The sequence below is a fragment of the Pinus tabuliformis genome, chromosome X (genome assembly GCF_031772625.1).
Source record: "Pinus tabuliformis cultivar Carrire ecotype Pingquan chromosome X, CPIR1, whole genome shotgun sequence".
Classification (NCBI taxonomy): domain Eukaryota; kingdom Viridiplantae; phylum Streptophyta; class Pinopsida; order Pinales; family Pinaceae; genus Pinus; species Pinus tabuliformis.
This window is the reverse complement of record NC_142308.1, coordinates 1,167,090,399-1,167,103,929: the sequence shown is the minus strand read 5'-3', so window position 1 is coordinate 1,167,103,929 and position 13,531 is coordinate 1,167,090,399.

Below are 13,531 nucleotides of genomic sequence, written 5' to 3'. Positions count from 1 at the left end.
CTACTTGAATTCCACATTGGTCTAGTCAACTTCCTTGATTGAGTAAGATTTATTTTTGTTTGGTTGCTTTACCTCTCACAAGGTCAACTTCATAGTGGTGTGATATTACTTTCAAGTTCAAATAATGAAGAAGAAATTATAGGTAGAATAAGAAATAAAATTCTAGGATGAGCACATTCCTTCTTAATAGGATGCAAGCAAGAGACTTGTGAGTTATTTCTCTAATAAAAATTAAACTCATTTACCGAAATGTGCATTGAAGAAACTACAGGTGTTGCATCTATTGATTGTAGGGAATATATATGTTAAATACGTGACCAATACCATGTTTGCTGAGACACGGAAGAAGGACAAGAAGAATTCTCTATAATAGTAAATTCAAAGGCACGGGAAGAAAAGGAATATATCAAGTAATCTATACCATAGTGCTAGGAACCTTTTTCCACCATTGTTAATTGAGTGGACACCAAGAAGAAAATTTTTGGTAGCTTCACCCAAAAAACCACACAGCCAAGAGAAGAGTATTGAGAGTGAAGATAGAAGACTTTCTTGCAACTCTAGTCGAAGGAGTAGAATTTATTCAAGGAACTATCGTATTAGAGGAGGACAGTGACACAAATAAGATGGATAGTAGATTGATGCCAAGGGAAGCTGCATTTAAATGTTCATTTTTGATCTTGTATCATAAGAATTTTTTCTTGAAGATGTTACAGAAATTAGTGCACGAAGGTCAATGACCTTGGAGGAGTTATTAAGAACTCCATGATATGCTTGCAAGCATATATATTTATTTCCATGCTAAGAAGAAACTAATCCTAGAAATAGAAGGCAAGTTACACTTCCTTTTGTGGGATTGATATGTCATGGTAGTGCTAGGGTCACACTAAAGAAGACTAACATTGGACTTGATTTTTCCAAGATGGACCATCTCCAACACAAATAGAGATGGAATGAGTGTTGAGTCCAGATTTTGGATTTGGAGATTTCTTGTAACTTAGAGCTAATAAGGAGACTTCTATGTTGAGGAAAAAAGTGAGCCAACAACTAGAGGTAGAGCCATAGTTAGGGACCAAAGCTAGTGGCTAGTTCAATGAACTAGAGCCAAAGTCATAGCCACATTCCAAACAAGCATACAAAAGGCACATTAATCCAAATTGATTTCCTACAAGATTTTGGAGGCCAAAAATCCTCTTAATTGGAAGGTGTGATCCAAATTGGATCTGAACTGACAAATGGATGTAAGACTCAGTACCTACAATGAAATTATGCAACTAAAAAAGGTTAAACAAACATTTCAAAATAAAGAAAATGTGAAATTTTAATGATACAAGTTTGAGAGGAAAGAAAAAAATAAATTAGTGAAAATCTAAAAATCTAAAATAGGAGAGAATGCTAAGGAGAGGGAAGTGAAGGGTCATGGCCATTAGCATTCCACTTAACCCTCCATCTCTCCCTATTTTCTCCTTCACCTTCATCCTCAATGGGATTTTTAGCCAAGAGAAGAAGACACATGGAGCTAAGAAAAGAATGAAACTAGAGATTTCCAAGAAAATTAGACCCATATTAAGCTATTTTTCCCATTTTGGTTTCCAAGGTAAATATGTTGCTTAATGTGTCTTAATTTGATCTTAAATTTATTTAATATTATGTTATATGTTCTCATGTGTTATTTTTACATTTTAATGTCCACTTTGAGGATTTTAATATTTGTTGTGTTAATTATTAAGATTAAAACTCAATTATCTCTATATTATGGAAGTTTTCCTTCCTGTTACAACATTTTGATGGATAATACCTTTCCCAACAACTCTTTTTCCTCCATTGTTAGGAGATTTTGGAAATGTGAAATAAATGGCTCCCATTTTGGAGCTATTACAAATAAAATGGGAGTTTTTAAATTAGTTTTAAAAGTTGTTAGTGTGTTTATCTCATTTGATTGACTATGCCTACACTCTGGTATATTTAGCTTCATATTTGTGTTATTTCCCCTTAGCTAGATGAATTCCACATTGCCCCTGGCCCATTTTATTCTACCTTTGCAACCAAGAAAGGCATACCCATTATGGGAAAACTCATAATGAGGAAGGCAACATCTAATAATGTATTTGATATTTATCATGCAGACTAGTTGGGAAACTTAAAATAAGGAAGACAGTGTCTAAATAATGTTTTGTTGTTTGCATGCAAAACTATTTCTAATCAAGCTAATAACAAGGTGCCTTGCTTATAAAGGGAAACCTCCACCTCATAATAGAATGGTGGTATTATTTTTAGGATCTTATTTTTTATCTCTTTGTTGTTTCATTGTGTCATGTATGACTAATAATTTTTATATTTGCATGTAGATCAATTAGTATCAAAGCAAGTTGTTGCTCAACATCAAGGAGTAGACGTGAATTTATCCATATATTCAAAGAATTTTTATTTTATTTGAGACTCATGGGTCAGTAGTTTCATTCCCTTCGTTCTTCAATTCCCTTCCCAATGTGCCTTCCTCAAGGTGATTGGACCATCTCATCATTGAGATCTATAGTTTAATTCATTTGGGTGGATGAAAAGCATGTTACCTTGTAAAGAAACCTCATATGAGGATTCACCAATCCAAGATTTAGCCATGCTCTCCACGAGCTAATCAATCTACAACAAAAAAGACACCCTCAAGGTTACATGTAGCTGGATACACACTTTCAGTTTCCCAAATCTTTAGGCAAAATGAATGGATATGTTGTCAATTCTTGGATCTGTAGACTCTCCACCTATTTCAAAACATGTCTCGAGATGGCAAAGGACATGAAGCTTCAAATTGACAACCTACATTTGCAAAGAATGGTGCAAGCTGTTGATCTAGATTGTCATTGATGTCAATATGAAGCCAAGGAGAAGTAGAGCAGACTTGTGAAGAACAGGAGCAAAGCCATTGGAAAGAGGATCACATCAGTGAAGGAACATAAGAAGAGGTCATTGGAAGCCACGAGAAACAAAGAGAAACACAAATCAGAGGTGCATAAGCGGAGGAGCATAAATAGTGTTAATGGAGGAGCCATATCGAGGGTATCGCATCAAATATATGCCCAAGAAGAGCAAAGAGGAAGAACTATCGAAAGTATCACATGTGCCAAGAGTATCGCATAACGAAGGAGTTAACAGTTATAAACTGTGAAAAATCCTTAAAGAAATGTATTACAAACCCAATGCTTCCATAATAATATACTCTATTGTAATATCGCATCCGCAGTAATCGCAAGTCTTGAAGAGAGGTAACAAGGGAAAACTGTCGAATGCGATAAGCTATGGACCCGATGGATGTATCAACAACTGCTTATTATCATATCGCATCCACCTCATTGGAAATATCATATCATAAGTTATATATGTATATTATATATGTGATTGCGATATATATATATATATATATATATATATATATATATATATATATATATATATATATATATATATATATATGCATTATAATAACGGACCCGCTGCACCATTATAAAATACCCTATTGTTATATCGCATCCGCAGTAATCACAATGTATAAAGGGTTGTCACCCCCTAACCACCGATTGCGATATATATATATATGGACCCGACAGAGGCATTAAAAACAATATATAATAATATCGCGTCCATCATATCGGGAGTTATGTATCGCAGCACTTAAAGCCCTTGTCACATTAAAACTGCGATTTCGATAATAACACAGACCCGACTACACCATTGCAATATAAGTTAATATATTATCGCATCTGTCGCATATCGAATATTGTAAAGCCTTGCCACACTATAAAGCACCGATTGCGATAAAGTTGTGGAGGAGCGAACCCAATGAAGTTATAGATGCGGTGTAATGCATTTGAAGTCCAACCTTAAGCGTTCGGTCGAGTTTTTTCCATGTATTCCTATGTATTCAAATAAATGTGTTGCCTAGGGTTTTTAAGGCCAAACGCATAAATCAATGCTTTGGATAGTTTAGTGGACCTAAACTGTTGCGATTATGATTGTGGGATTATTATTGTATATTGAAAAAAAGGGGGGCTTCTCTGGTATAGCCATTTCTTTAATATGAAACATTATTATTATTCGGCCTCTTTTCCACATTAAAGTGTCCTGTATGTATTGATGGATTTAAAGAGACAGAGGAAGTTGAAGAGTGAGTGCAGAGGAAGCTGAAAGGTCAAGCGAGCATTGAGGAAGCCGAGGATCCAGCGGAGAAAGGAAGCCAAAGGCTAGGGGTGTCAGGAATATAAAATAGAGAAAAAGGAATGATGAGTGTTACTGGCAAAACTGTAAGAAACAGAGGAAGCTGAAGTTCTGGCAGAGGGAGAAGAAGCATGAAGACAAAATTAGTCACAGGTCCAGCAGGGTTGGGAGTGGAGTATTACAACCAAACAGATCCAGATAGTCTGCAGTAAAGGGTTGGAGCCCTTGAGGTTGGTGCCTCATAACTAAAAGGATTGGTGTCCTGGGAGTTGGTGCTCCTAAATTCAAGGTTGGTGCCTTAACAAGACAAAGTTGGTGCTGTGGAGGTTGGTGCCTCACAAAGAGTCCAAGTTGGTGCTTGGAAACTATTTGAAACCATATATATGTATATATATTGTATTTGATTTCTTGCAAAGACCACATTAATAAAAGCATCAATTTCTGTTATCTACTTCTGTGTTCCAAATATGAATGTTTTGACTGATAAAATTAATAATTGAAAAGAAATACTGAGTCACCCCCCTTCTTAGTATTTCCAAAAATTGGTATCAGAGTGGGCTTCTTCATATCAGCCTAACAGCTTGAAGAAGGATTCTTAGTCATGACGAGAAATCAAGAAGTGTCAGGAATACCTCCTCTATTTGATGACACAAACTTTGGTTTCTGGAAAAAGAGAATGTCCTACTACTTAATGTCCCTTGGACCTGAAGTTTGGCATTCGGTCCTAAATGAGCACATAGCTCCTTCCACTCTTCCAACAGATCAAGATGAGAGGAAACTATACGTTGCAAATGCAAAAGCCTTAAACTCCATCACTAGTGGAATCACTCACTCTGAATTTACAAAATTCATGAATTGTAACTCTGCCAAAGAAGTATGGGATAAGCTAATTAGCTTATACAATGAGGACTCCAAAGTCAAGAAGGCAAAGCTTCAAACTCATAGAAGGCAATTTGAAAGTCTGAAAATGGATGATGAAGAATATATTGCATCATACTTTCTCCAAGTAGCTAAAGTGGTCAACTCTCTTAAAGGATTGGACGAAAACATTGAAGAAAGTACCATTGTTCAAAAGGTCTTAAGATCTCTCCCAGACAGATTTGACTCCAAAATAAGTGCCATAGAAGAAATAAAGGATCTAGATACTCTCAAGATGGATGAACTCCATGGAATCCTCACTGCCTATGAGATGAGAAAAGGTTTCCCAAGTTCCAAAGATGCAGCATTCAAGGCCTCAAAATCAAAAAGGGGGAAAGAAAGGAATGTCAGTAGTGATGACTCTGATGTTGAATCCGAATTGGCGCAATTTGTACGAAAGTTGAAGAAAGGATCTAAGCTAAAAGGTAAATACCCTCTTATCTGTTTCAATAGTGGAAAAATAGGTCATTATGCTACAAAATGTCCTCACAAGCATGATAGTGATGATGAAGAAAATTCTAAAAGGATGGCATACAAAAAGAAAGGGTTCAATAAGAAGAATTTCCTCACTAAGCAAGATGAGTTTGATGAAGATGAATTTGTAGTCATCAAAAAGAAATCAAGTAACCAGTTCCCTCACCACAAAGGAGGTAATGAAGAATAAGATGAAGAAAATGACCATGCTAGAAGCCAAGAAGTATTATTCATGGCATTCACAAATGATGATGACTCAGGGCTAGAAGGAAATGTACATGAATTATTAATAAGTGCCATTGAAGAAAATGAGAAATTATGGAATAAAATCATTTCTCTCAAGGTAGAAAATGAGGAAACAAAAAGAAGGGAAGATCTCTTAGAAAATAAGCTAAAAGAAAAAGAAGAAGCTTGCAAGGAACGTGAAGCTGAAATAGTATCTCTGAGGAAGGAATTGGAGCAAGTTAAAAAGGGTTGCAAAATCTCTCAAATACTTGACACTATCCTAAATAATCAGAAACCTCAACATGATAAATTTGGAATAGGTTTTAAAGGAGAATCATAAAGCACTAAGAATAATGCAAAAAGCTATGTTGATTTACTTTCCAGCAACCCAAAGGAAGAAATATTATTTCATCAAAGGCTCATCCAAGATTCAAAGAATGAAGAGAGAGTAACTCCAAGGAAAAATGTTGATTCGAATCATGGATGCTACAACAAATACAAAACAGTATTTCATCAAAGGACCATCTCAAAATCAAAGAATGAAGCGGGAGTAACTCCAAGGAAGAATGTTGATTCAAATCATGGCTATTACAATAGATACAAAACTATCCTTTTTGGGCATTGTTTCCATTGTAAAAATTTTGGTCATCAAGCTAGACATTGCATGGCTCGTAAGAATGACACACCAAAACTAAAGGATCAAATAAAAAAACCATATGGCCCCAAAGGGCAAGGGCAAATCAAGACCTACAATTATTTTGATCTCTTGGCCAAATTTGATCTCATTTGCTCATTATGTAATAATAATGGACACAATGAACAAAATTACCCACTCAAGAGAGGAAAAGCAAGAAGTGAGAATCCCAACACGAATAAATGTGGCCTAGCTCTATGTGCTCAAAATAATGAAAATCATTGGTTTGTGGATAATGGGTGCTCCAGACACATGACAGGGGACAGAAGGAAGTTTGTCTCATTGAACAAAAAGGAAGGAAATGTATCCTTTGGAAGTGGATCTGCCAATTGTTGGAAAAGGAAATGTTACTCTTATTAATGGAAAATGAAAAGCTCAAAATGCTTTGCTAGTAGACGAGCTCAAACACAACCTCCTGAGTGTTAGCTAAATCTGTGATCAAGGACATAATGTTGTCTTTAGCACCAAAGACTATGAAATAAGGAACTTTTCCTCAGGGGAACTTGTGGTGAAAAGGATTTGAACACCAGACAACATCTACATTCTAAACAAGATTCAAGAAGATAAATGCTACTTAAGTCAAACAGATGAAAGTTGGTTGTGGCATAAGCGACTTGGACATACAAGCTTCAATAACTTGATCAACATCAGCAAGATTAAAGCAGTACGAGACATCCCAAAGTTATTCAAACCAAATCAAGGAATATGTGGTCCATGTCAGCATGGAAAGCAAACTAGAACTAGCCACAAGACCAAGGAATTTTCTACGTCAAAGCCCTTGGAGATCATTCATGTTGATTTATGTGGACCAACTAGAACTCTGTCACTCCAAGGAGAAAGGTACTTTTCTTTATTTGTTGATGACTATACTAGAATGATGTGGATATATTTTATAAAATATAAATCCAAAGCATTTGAGTGTTTTAAGAATCTTAAAGCTCTTGTAGAAAATGAAAAGGACACAAAGATTAAGTGTCTTAAAACAGATAGAGGGGGATAATTCACATCAAAAGAATTTGATGAATTCTATAAAATACATGGAATTAAAAAAGAACTCTCTGTTGCCAGAACACCCAAGAAAAATGGGGTAGTTGAAAGAAGAAACAAAAAAGTTCAAGAAATGGCAAGAACAATGTTAATAGCAGCTGACTTACAGCCAAAATTCTAGAGAGAAGCAGTCAGGACAGCTGTCTATACCTTGAATTGAACTCAATTAAGACCAAATAATGAAAAGACTCCTTATGAATTATGGAAAGGAAGACCTACTTCAGTAACATACTTCAAGATTTTTGGAAGAAAATGCTTCATAAAAATCAATGATGACTCACTAGGAAAGTTTGATTCTCAGGTTGACGAAGGGATCTTTCTTGGATATTCTACACGGAGCAAAGCCTACAAGTGCTACAATAATCGACTATGGAAAATAGTGGAAAGCATTAATGTAAAGATTGATGAAGACCTTCCAGAAAAATAAATTGAAGAACATGAAGTTGATCCTCTCATTGAAGAAGAAGAACCTGAAAAAGAAGAAAAAGATCAAGAAAAGCCCAAGGAAAAAGAACCATCTCAAACCCCTTCAAAGATGAAGTTTCTCCAAAAATATCACCCAGAAGAGCAGATTATTGGCAATGTAAATGAAGGGATGCATACACGAAGAAGAATGACAAGTACGCCAAGGAAAAATGATGTTGCTCTTCTATCCATGATAGAACCAGAAACATTTACTCAAGCAAGGATCCTCATTGGGTAAAAGCCATGGAAGAAGAAATGTATCAAATTGAGAAGAATGAGACATGGGAGCTGGTACCTCGTCCAAAGGACAAAAACACAATATGAACCAAGTGGGTATTCAAAAACAAAATGAATGAAGATGGACAAATCATCATAAACAAGGCAAGACTTGTTTGTAAAGGCTATTCCCAAGTTGAATGAATTGACTTTGATGAAACATTTGCACCAGTAGCTCGTATGGGAGCTATCAGGATGTTCTTGGAATTTGCTTGCTCAAAAGGATTCAAAATCTATCAAATGGATGTAAAATTAGCATTTCTGAATGGGGAACTCAACGAAGAAGTCTACGTGGAGAAACCAGAAGGTGTAGGTTTTAACCCTGTACAGAAATTACCTGCATACGAATTCTTAAACAAAGAAAATAAACAATGCGAGAGCATAACCCATAAAACACATATGCACAGAGATTTTTCCCTGGATCCCAAAACCAGGACTACCAGCTTGATTTTTCATTATGTTCCTTTCAATGTTACAATACATATTTATACATGCAGAAGCATCCAATACCATGGACCGAAAACCATCGCGTCCAATACCATGGACCGAAAACCATCGCGTCAAAAAAACATGTGCGAAAATCATGCACAAAACCATAGGTGGGTCCGCCCAACCTAACATATGGTCCAGAACCAAAAAAATTTACGGGTGCCCTTCAAACCCCCTATTAACTACGTGGAAAGAATATAACACAACCCAACAATCTCCCACTTGTTGTTTTCTTTCCACAGGGGGCCACAGGAGAGCTTAGTCATTTTTTCAGCCCTGAGATTCCCATTGCTTCTCTACACCAAGAGAACTTCTCAGAGCTCACAGATTTTGTCAATGCATCTGCAGTATTCTTCAAAGTGTCCACCTTTACCAGCAACACCTTTCTGTCTTCTATCATATCCCTCACAAAGTGATACTGAACATCAATGTGCTTTGTCTTTGAATGATAAGCAGGATTCTTTGCCAAGAAAATTGCACTTTGGCTGTCACAGTCTATTCTTATAGCTCCCTCTACTAACCCCATACTTGAACACAATCTCTGCAACCAAACTGATTCCTTGCTTGCATGAGTGGCTGCCATGTATTCTGCCTCTGTAGTTGATAGTGCCACTACAAATTGTTTCTTATTCATCCAACTAACTGCACCTCCAAATAGGTTAAACACATACCCACTTGTAGATCTTCTCTGATCTAGATCTCCAGCCCAGTCTGCATCAAAAAAGCCATGAATATCCAACACTCTGTCCAATCCTGGTCTTCCTTGGTAGCACAAACCATAATCACTAGTGCCACGCAAATACCTGAAAACCCGCTTCACTGTTGTCCAGTGCTCCTTCCCAGGTTTTGACATAAACCTGCTCAATACTCCCACTGCATGTGCAATGTTTGGTCTAGTACAGACCATTGCATACATCAGGCTACCCACTGCACTTGCATATGGAACACGGGACATGTCCTCATCCTCTTCTTGTGTCTTGGGACACTGTTCAGCAGATAACCTCACACCTACAGGAATAGGAACCTTCACCGGTTTACTATCCTGCATATTAAACCTCTGGAGTATTGTCTCGACATACTTCTTCTGGTTTAACTAGAGCTTCCTCTTTGACCGATCTCTTTTAATTTCCATGCCCAAAATATAGTTTGCAGCACCAAGATCTTTCATGTCGAATTTGGAGGACAATTGGGTCTTCAAATCCTGGATAATTTCTTTGTCATTTCCAACCAGCAACATATCATCCACATACAAGACCAGATAAATAATACGGTCACCAATTAATTTAAAATACACACAATGATCTGCTTTGCTTCTGGTGAAGCCAAGTCCCCGTATAAATGTATCAAATTTCTGATACCACATCCTTGGTGACTGTTTTAACCCATACAGAGACTTCTTTAACTTGCATACAAGTTCTTTCTTACCCTTCACCGCAAAGCCTTCAGGTTGCTTCATGTAGATTTCCTCTTCCAAATCCCCGTGAAGAAATGTTGTCTTCACATCCATCTATTCTACCTCAAAATCAAAAGCAGCAGCAACAGATAAAAGTAATCTAATAGAAGTTACCTTGGCAACAGGAGAAAAAATATCACCAAAATCAATTCCCGGCACCTGGGAATAACCTTTTGCTACCAACCGAGCTTTGTATTTCTCCACCTTTCCTTCTGCATTTGTCTTCTTCTTGAACACCCATTTGCTGCCAATGGGTTTCCTTCCAGCCGGCAACTCCACCAGATCCCAAGCCTCATTTTTGTGCAAAGATGCCATTTCATCGACCATGGCCTCTTTCCAGAGTTTTCCATCCTCTGAATCCACTGCTTCCTTCACAGTTCTGGGATCATTATCAGTAACAGACAAAGCAAAATTTGAACTAAAAGCAGATGGACTATACCTTTCTGGCTGCCTTCTTTCTCGAACTGATCTTCTCACAGCCGGAGTTTGTGGCTCTTCATCTTCTGATTGCTCCTCTGCTGCAAAGTCTGATTCTTCCTCCTTTGGCTCAAACTCTATCTTCTCAGGTTCCTTTGGTTGGACTTCATGTTGAATAACATCTTTTACCTCTCTGAACAACACATCTCGGCTGTACACAACCTTCCGTGTGACTGGGTTCCAAAGCTTATAACCCTTTAAACCATCCTTATATCCAATAAAGATGCACTTTTCAAATTTACTATCCAACTTGGTTCGTTTCTCCTTTGGAACATGTACATATGCATCACATCCAAATACCCTTAGATGTGAAAGAGAGGGTTTCTTACCAGTCCATACTTCTTGTGGAGTCTTATCCTCCAACGCTGATGAAGGTGATCTGTTGATCAGGTAACATGCAGTATCCACCGCCTCTGCCCAGAATTCCTGTCCTAACCTGGCACCACTGAGCATGCTTCTTGCCCTTTCCATCAACGTCTTGTTAATTCTTTCTGCGACTCCATTTTGCTGAGGTGTATATGGAGTAGTCTTGTGCCGTGCTATACCACACTTCTTACAGAATTCTTCAAATTCCTTGCTGCAAAATTCTCCACCATTATCTGTCCTCAACACCTTTATCTTCTTCTCTGTCTGATTTTCCACCAGAGCCTTAAATTCTTTAAACCTGTCAAAGACTTCAGATTTCTTCTTAAGAAAATATATCCATGTATTCCTTGAGAAGTCATCTATGAATGATACATAGTACACAGACTTACCCAGTGCTGGAACCTTCACAGGTCCAAACACATCATTGTGCACAAGCTCTAATATATGTTTCGTCCTCTTACCACCAGAGGGGAAACTCACCCGATTCTGCTTCCCATATACACAATTTTCACATAAATCAAAATCCAAAGAGCTATTATTCATACCTTCTACCATACCTTTACCATGAAGTATTCAAAGGCCCTTCTCTCTAATATGTCCAAGCCTTTGATGCCACAACATGATCTTCTCTCCAGAGACCACTAGATTCTCTACTCCATTTTCAGGAACCATAGAACTATTGTACCCATCAACAACAGTGCTACCTTGCAGCTTGTACAGAGTTCCAATCCGAACTCCCCGCATTAATATCAGTGCTCCTCGAACCATCTTGCAGGTATCTTTCTCGAACACCGTCTTTACACTTGCATCATCCAACTTGCTTACAGAAATCAGATTTCTGGCCAATGCAGGAATATGTAGAACACCCGGAAGTGTTCTAACCCTTCCACCTTGCAACTTCAACTTTACTTTTCCCCGACCAATGATTCTAGCCTTCCTATCATCTCCTAAGAAGACATCACCACCATCGTATTTCTCATACTCGCAGAACCACTCTCTATGGGGAGTGAAGTGAAAGGATGCACCTGAGTCAATCAACCATGCCTCATGATCTACATGTGTACTTGAGGAAGCCAAGTACACATCCCCACCTTCATCTGAGGTGGTTTTCGCCTCTGCAGAAGGAGCATCATCAGATCCCTTTCCTTTATCAGGAGCTTTAGATTTACAATCCCTTCTGAAGTGCCCTTCCTTTCCGCATTTCCAGCACACCACCTTTGTAGGTTTTCCTGGAGATTTAGATCTCCCTCTAGATTTAGATCTACCACTCGATGACTTATTTTTGTTTCTGTTCTGGGACCGTCCTCGTACAGACAAGGCATCACCATTCTGGTTGTCCATATTTTTCCGTCTCATCTCCTCCGTCAGCAAGGCTGAGACTATTTCATCAAACTGCAAAGCAGTTGCATTGCTACCTATTGCAATAACCAGACTATCCCACGAATCTGGTAGAGAACACAACAGACTGATGCACTTATCTTCATCTGAAATTTTAATATCAACAGATAATAACTGACTTACCACAGTATTAAACGCATTCAGATGCTCTATCACCGAGTCTCCATCTTTCATCCTCAAGTTATACATCTTTTTCCGCAGGAACAGTTTATTCACCAGAGACTTAGATTGGTACAAAGTCCCTAACTTGACCCACAAATCCTTTGCCGTAGCTTCCCCTTATACATTCAGCAATACTGAATCCGAGACACACAATCGTATTGTGCTCTTTGCCTTCCGATCCAACTTCTTCCATTCTTCATCAGTCACTCCCGATGGTTTAGTACCCGGATCTACCGTGATCCACTGATCTTTATCCACTTATAGATCCTCCATCTTGAGTTTCCACAACTCAAATTTCTAACCATTGAACTTCTCAATCTCTATCTTTCCACTGCTCGCCATCTTCTTTCACCACCAGAATCGATCTCGCAGATCTCCCACTGAACAGGGTCTACCACAGGCCTGAGCGAAACCCCTCAGCAACAAAGGCGTCCCCTTGAAGCCAAAACAGCTCCGATACCAAATGTAGGTTTTAACCCTGTACAGAAATTACCTGCATACGAATTCTTAAATAAAGAAAATAAACAATGCGAGAGCATAACCCATAAAACACATATGCACAGAGATTTTTCCCTAGATCCCAAAACCGGGACTACCAGCTTGATTTTTCATTATGTTCCTTTCAATGTTACAATACATATTTATACATGCAGAAGCATCCAATACCATGGACTGAAAACCATCGCGTTCGAAAAACATGTGCGAAAATCATGCACAAAACCATAGGTGGGTCCGCCCAACCTAACATATGGTCCAGAACCAAAATTTTCCGGGGCGCTGCCCCGGACCCCATAAAGTGGGGTTACGGGTGCCCTTCAAACCCCCTATTAACTACGTGGAAAGAATATAACACAACCCGACAGAAAGGTTTAATCTAACAG